Source organism: Medicago sativa, chromosome 3, assembly GCF_051527215.1.
Source record: "Medicago sativa cultivar Bolivia chromosome 3, Bolivia_mono, whole genome shotgun sequence".
Taxonomy (NCBI): Eukaryota; Viridiplantae; Streptophyta; class Magnoliopsida; order Fabales; family Fabaceae; genus Medicago; species Medicago sativa.
Window position 1 is genome coordinate 99,231,113 of NC_140751.1, and position 7,003 is coordinate 99,238,115.

Below are 7,003 nucleotides of genomic sequence, written 5' to 3' on the forward strand. Positions count from 1 at the left end.
TAGTTTAGTGACTAGAAGTTTGTCCTTTAAGCTGAATGAGAGGAGAATTTGAGGTTCGAACTCCGATTCGTACATATGGCAATGTTTCTGCCAACTTAGCTAAGCTCCGGAAGACAACAAGATGCGATTTTTTTGTCAAATGATTAATTACTCTTTGACTATTTCAATTCAAACAACAATGTTTTGGTGTAAAAAAAACAATCACAATGTTTTGGTGATTAAACGACCAAGAGAGATAAGTGTATATTTTAATATAAGAGTATAATTTATTTTTTTTATCAATGAAATACGAGTTATTTATTAGTAATTTAAATATGGGTTTTGCTAGAAGACACCTCATGAATGTGTCTTTTAGCAATCCACGCTTCAAGGTGAGATTATCAACTTTTTAGTTATAACTTGCTAAAAGACACTTTCATAAAAATTAGTTGATGTCTTTTAACAAATATCTATAGTATAACTTACTAAAATACATCTTCATACATGGTGTCTTCTAGCGAAACTCTTTAAATATCATATTAAACATCATGTAGAACAAAGGTTAGAATTAAAACAGCATAAATACTAGACTAGTTAGAGGGTGGTGAAGCAAGACATGAAGACAATAATCTCCTAACTGGTTATGAACTTCGATAAATCTTCAATCTGTACTTCATTAGCTACCAAGGTTGCGTAGTGTATTTTGGTGGCTGTAAACTTTTCCCAAACTAAATCGGAGGTGAGTCAACCTTCCATATTTTCAACCTAATCTTAATGAATTAATTGAAAATTTCAACCTTTCTTCTTTAGGGTGTGTTTGGTTCTATGGAGAGATTAGACAAAGGAAAGAAAGTGAGTGGATTGATCCCCCTTCTGCTGTTTGGCAATATTGCAAAAAGTTGAGGAAAGAATGTTTTTAAGTGGGACCCACAGTGGAAACCTTTCCCCACTGAATTAGACGGAAAGGTGAGGAAGTGTCCATATTATCTGAAAATGACCAAAGTAACCTTGGTGTTGAAACAAAATAAATGCTTCCCGTTCAAAAAAATCAAAAGGATATGTCGTGTTACTATATTTTTTTTCCATGTCCATATTATCTATGCTATTTTTTTTCCTTTAATTAATTATTGCTTCCCTCAACCGTCACTTCAATCTACCATTTTTAATTCTAATTTATAATATAATATATTTATATAAATAAATACTTAAATATTATATCTATTATATAGGGATATTTTTGTCAATTTACTAACAATATAACTATCTTTCCTTTCACTTTCTTCATACTATCACTCAAACCAAACAACTAAATAATCATCTCACTTTCCACTCACTTTCTATTCACTTTCATTCCTTCAACAATCTTTCCTTTTACTATCTTTCCTTTCACTTTCTTTGATCATCCAAACAGACCCTTAATGTGAGGTTGTTTCGTCCACACAAAAAGTTCAAACAAACGATGTACTACGTAACGTGTTATTTCGTTCACTTTCATCATTGACCCATATTGCGGGGGCTTTGTTCCGTATGGACTTGTCCACCGAAATTAACATCAGGGAAAATCGAATCTGAGACCTTAAAAAAAGCACACTTCAAGATCTCAAACCAACAATTAGGCCAACCTCAAATGAGTATATATTGATAACTTAAAACGTTCACTAAAATTGGGATATTTTTTATTCCACCAAGAAAGGTGATTTTTTTTTTTTACTAAAGGTTACGTTTTCTGGTAATTCTAAAAGTTACGTTTCCCAAAATATATTTTTAAAATGATTTCTATGAGAAGCACTTACTCCAAAATAGTAGAAGCTAATTTAAACTCCTTTGATATAATTGAAAGAGTAATTTGACATTTTGACCATTTTTAAAATTTTTATTATCCCCGTTAAAAAAATATCAAAAAGATCAAAATGATTTTTTTATGTGAAGTTTTTTAAACTAAATTTTTATATGAAGTTTTTTTAAAGTTTACTTTTAAAAAATTTAATAAAAATAAATCTTCCATATTTTTAAGATATTTATTAAAGCAATGCCCTCCAAAATATTTAAAAAAGTTTCTTTTATTGCAAGGATTTTTTTATTGCAATAAAAAATAAATTTAGACATTTATTGAAATGTGTATCTTCTTGGATGATATATTTTGTTTACAGATTTTTCTTGGCTGATAAATATATTTAATACCATATTATTATTATTTTTTTTATAAATGACTAGCGGATTCTATTTGTTTTGGTTAAATTAATTTTAATTTAATTTATATCAATTTTATAATATCTATATTCAAACTTATCTAAATTTCGGTTTAGATATTTATGTTTTATTTTTTAAACTCAAATTTGAATTTTGAAAAGGATTGACAAAATTTGTAGATAGTCTTTTAGTTCCTTAAAAAAATAATTGAGTTGTAGTTAGTCAAACTTCTAGCCACTGACGGCTGAAAAAATTACATACTTATTAAAAATAACTGAGTTCTGTAAAAAATCTATTTGTAGTTAGTCATAAATATAAAAATAATTAAGTTATTTTTTAGGGAAAAAAATAATTGAGTTGTCAAATAAATATGGAGTTTTTTTGACAAGGTCAAATAAATATGGAGTTTTTTTTAAGGTCAAATAAATATGGAGTATATTGGTATAAATTTACATTCTTATTCACTTTTTGGGGCTGATTCCTTGATTTTTGTATCAATTTCGTTATATTTATACATTAATTATACTCATCATTATCTAAATTAACTTTTTTTTTCTTGAAGGAATTATCTAAAGTAACTTATTCAGTTAGTTATATGATTATATCCATAGGTTTGAAATTTAAAACACCGCTTAGATGCTTGAAAGAAAGCAAATTAAAGTTTTACATTTGAAAGAAAAAAACAAATTAAAAACCACTTTCACGTAATTCAACTTTCCTGCGCAATATGCATTCATTTTGAAAAGTCTCTCAACTTGGGAGGTTTGAAATTGGGACAAGTATATGGTGACCCAGATTTTAATTCTCTAAGGTTTATACTACTACAATTTGTCTTATTCGAAACATCATTCTTGGTCAACTAACAATATAGGAGTATGACATTTCAATTACATGGTACTCCCTCCGGTCTCAAATATAAGAAAATATTCCTTTTTTAGGTTCATTGAGTAGTTAATGTATCTGGACTACATTGTCAAGCAGATACATTAATTATTCAATGAATCTAAAAAAGGAATATTTTCTTATATTTGAGACCGGAGGGAGTATATGATGATCTTTGTCTTTTTGAATATAATGCTCTTGTTTCTTAAATTTCTTTCTCTAGATTTAGTTTTTCAAGATGCCCCATCAACATCAACCAGTTAAAACATATCGCAAAGTTTTTTTTTTTGACAAAAAACATATCACGAAGTTGTTGTCTAACTATTCTCTTTCGATGCAATGGGCATCAACAAGATGGCCTTAAAGCTGCACGCATTCTTTCCTCCTTCTGAACCCATTTGGGGTTGACCTAGTGGTTGACTTGGGATCTTGGAGTTTGCTCCTCCAGAGGTTTCAGGTTCGATTCCCTCTGGTGCCAATTTCGGTGGGCTAAGTCCATACAGAGCTTGCTCTGGCTTTAAACGGGCCCCCCGCAAGTGGACGGTGGGATTGGTCCCCTCGGATTAGTCGATTCTTGGATCGGATACCGAGTTTTCAAAAAAAAAAAGATGGTCTTAAAGCATGATGTTATACCCTAATTTTGGACCTAAAAATACTAATCAATTCTTCTTTTCTTGCATTATAAGTCATTTGATATGTCTCTGATCAATTGCATCTTTCTCTGCATTTTATTTCAATGTTATTTGCAAAATTCACATAAAAGGGTATTTTAGTCATTTCCTGCATTCAATTCATTTTAATCTTTGAAAATTGTTTGAGTCTTTTTAAATTGGTCTGTATAAGCCCTTGTTTCAATCTCATGTCAAAATTCATTTCAAAAATATCAGTTAAGTCATTTTTTTTAGTCAGTTTAGCCCCTAGGGGCATTTTAGTCATTTCCCATGTCAAAATCTCTTTCAATCTTTAAAAATTTGTTTGAGTCCTTTCAAATAGTTTGAATAAGTCTTCATTTCAATTCTATGTCAAAATCCATTTTAAAATTACATTTGAGGTCATTTTAGGTCAGTTTTGCCCCTAGGGGCATTTTAGTCTTTTCAAGTGTCAAGTCACTGTTTAAACTCTAAAAATTGTCTCTGAGTCTTTTAATTTTGCTTGTAGGAGTCTTTGATTCAATTCCTTGATAAAAATCCTTTTAAAATTTCATCTGAGTCATTTTTAGTCGTTTTTAGCCCCAGGGGCATTTTGGTCATTTCACACGAAATTTCGGCAGAGAGGTACTTTAAAGTACCTCATTTAGGCCATTGGTTCGTTTTAGTCCGTTTTGTCAATTTTAGACGTTTCACTTTACGTTTAGTCAGATTTCTTTTTTTATTCCAATTTTATTTTAGTTTTTTTTCCTAAGTCCTAAAATTCCAAAAATTGCATTCCAATCCCCTAAGTCACTCTATTTCCTTTTAGGTCCTTTTCTTTATTTGTTTTTTTTTAAGTCAAACTTCTTAAATCTTTTGGTCAATTACCCTTTAGTCCAGAAACTTAACAGTTTTGCAAGTTAGTCCTTTTTGTCCAAGTTTATTTCTTCAGTCCTTTTATTATTTTTACAGATAGGTCCTTGTAACTTTCAATTTTGCAGAAAGGCCCTCAGTCCAAAAATAGTCCAAGGCCGAATTATTCCAAGTCCAGGTCCAGGTGTCACAAGGCTATTGGTCCAGAGCATTACACTTGGCCTATAAATTGAGGCCACATCACCAATTACACAGAACTTTTCCCAATTACTCAGTGACACATCACCATCAAAAATCTCTAACAGAATTTCTCTCTCCAATCACCACCGTAACAGAATTCAATCACCACCGTAACAAACTAAAACCACCGCAATCAAAATCAATCACCGCCACAAAGTTTCTCAAATTCATCAATTCATAACCAAAATCCATAGAAATTCATCACAGAAAACTCAAATTCAACGAATGCACAATGAAAACAGTTCAAGATTGAGGTGATTTGGTTTCGCAATTCTCAGAGATTCGAAGGAATCATCATCATCGAATTGAAAAACTGCAATTCAAGCACAATTGTGCGATCACAGTTCGAAGAGAGTGAGAAGAAGAGGAATTGAAGCAAGATCACAGTTCGAAGAAGAGAAAGATCAAAACACCGATTTATTTTCGGTTTCGAAGCCTATCAGAAAAATTCAAAGCTGCGTGGATCTTTTTGTTCGAATCTCCAAACAAATCCAGGTATATTCATGAAAAACCTCCTCGTTTTTGCTTCGAAATCATCATCGAAGGTTTGAGATCAAGAATAAACGGTGAATTGAAGAAAGATTTTGAAAAAGATTCGAAGAAGTTCGAACGAAACCCTAGAAACATGAATCGTCCAAAATTCACCGTTTATTTCATCAATTGAGTTTCAAATCCATGAATAATGAAGAAAGTAGTTCGAATTAGGGTTTTGGTTCAAAAAATTTTGAAAAGAAAGTTGAAACCCTAAAAAACACAAGAATCCGAAATCAAACCTGTAGAAACATGTAGATCGAAACGTTTTGAACGCTCGTCTTCAAAGAACGTGTAGATCGAAGCGTTTCGAACTCTTGTTCTCCAAAAAAAAATCAAAATCAAACGGTTCAAACAACTTTCTTCAGAAAAATAACAAGATCGAAGTGATTCATGTCTGTTCTATGTTTGATTTGTGTCCAAAATCATGTTTGATGTGTGAAAGCCATGAACGGCGCCGTTAGGGTTAGGGTAAGAAGAAGAGAGAACGAGAGAAGTCTGAGAGAAGAGAGAGAAACGAATGGTGATAATGGACTGGACCGGTCCAATAGCCTTTGTATAGGTGACTGAACCGGTCTGGTTCAGTTTTGGTTCACCAGCTTTATGTCCTGGCCGTTAGATCTAGGGGTTGATCCAATTGGATCAATCCAGCGGCCTTCGTTGATTCCTGAAGGATCCAGGATCCATTCACCCCTTGGGCTTGGGTTTGGGCTTAGTTTCCTGCGTGTTTCCTTGCTTTGTTGCTATTCTTACCCCTGTTTCTTGTTATTTGCACCCCCTGCCTGTTCAAAAATCTTTTAGAAATTCCAATTAAATTTCCATAGGTTCTTGATGATATTCTAGTTTTTTTTATGACATTTTACATGGTAAAATTTGAAAAAAAATATGCATAGCATTTTTTCTTCATTTTTATTAGAATTAGCAACTTTCTTGCAATTTTTAGTCTAAAAATCTTTAAAAAATCTCCAAAAAAAAAATCATGTAGATCTCTTGATAGTTTTTGTAGTATTTTGTGATAATTTTCACATGTTAAAATTGGTTAAAAAAAATTAGGTATCATTTTTCTTGCTATTTTTGTCATATTTTGTGCTAAAAATAAGTGGATCTTTTGCTTGATTTCAATCCAAGGTGCTTGCTAAATTTTAGTGACCTATGCCACTTGATTCCATAGGGTTTTAGCTGCTGTTTGTGTTTAATATTGTTGCATAATTGTGAGTCTTGGTAGGTTACCTAGCTTGCAAGTCACTAAGCAAATAAATAATGTAAATATGCTTCAAACTTGTTTTAAAATGTCAAGTAAACCATGTAGCTTTAATTCCCATTCCAATACTTGTTTCTAAACCTTTAAAATGTAATTGGAATGTGAGGATTATAGGTCACTTGGTTCTTGCATTTTATGAACAAATTTTAGCCATGTTTGCACTTATTTTCTACCTTTTACATTCTAATATTCCTCTTACTTCACTTCTTTGACATTGCCTTATGCTACTAACCATTTTCCTTTCATATTTCATATTCACCATAAGCACCATCATTGCATCCCATTTTCATCTCTATTTTCTTTCTTGCAACTTGATTTGTACCAAAAGTTAGAATGTAAACACTTAGGAATTCTTGTAATATTTTACTTTCATGCTTTTGATTTCTTGGCAAAGAGGCCATAGAATGTATCTAGGGTA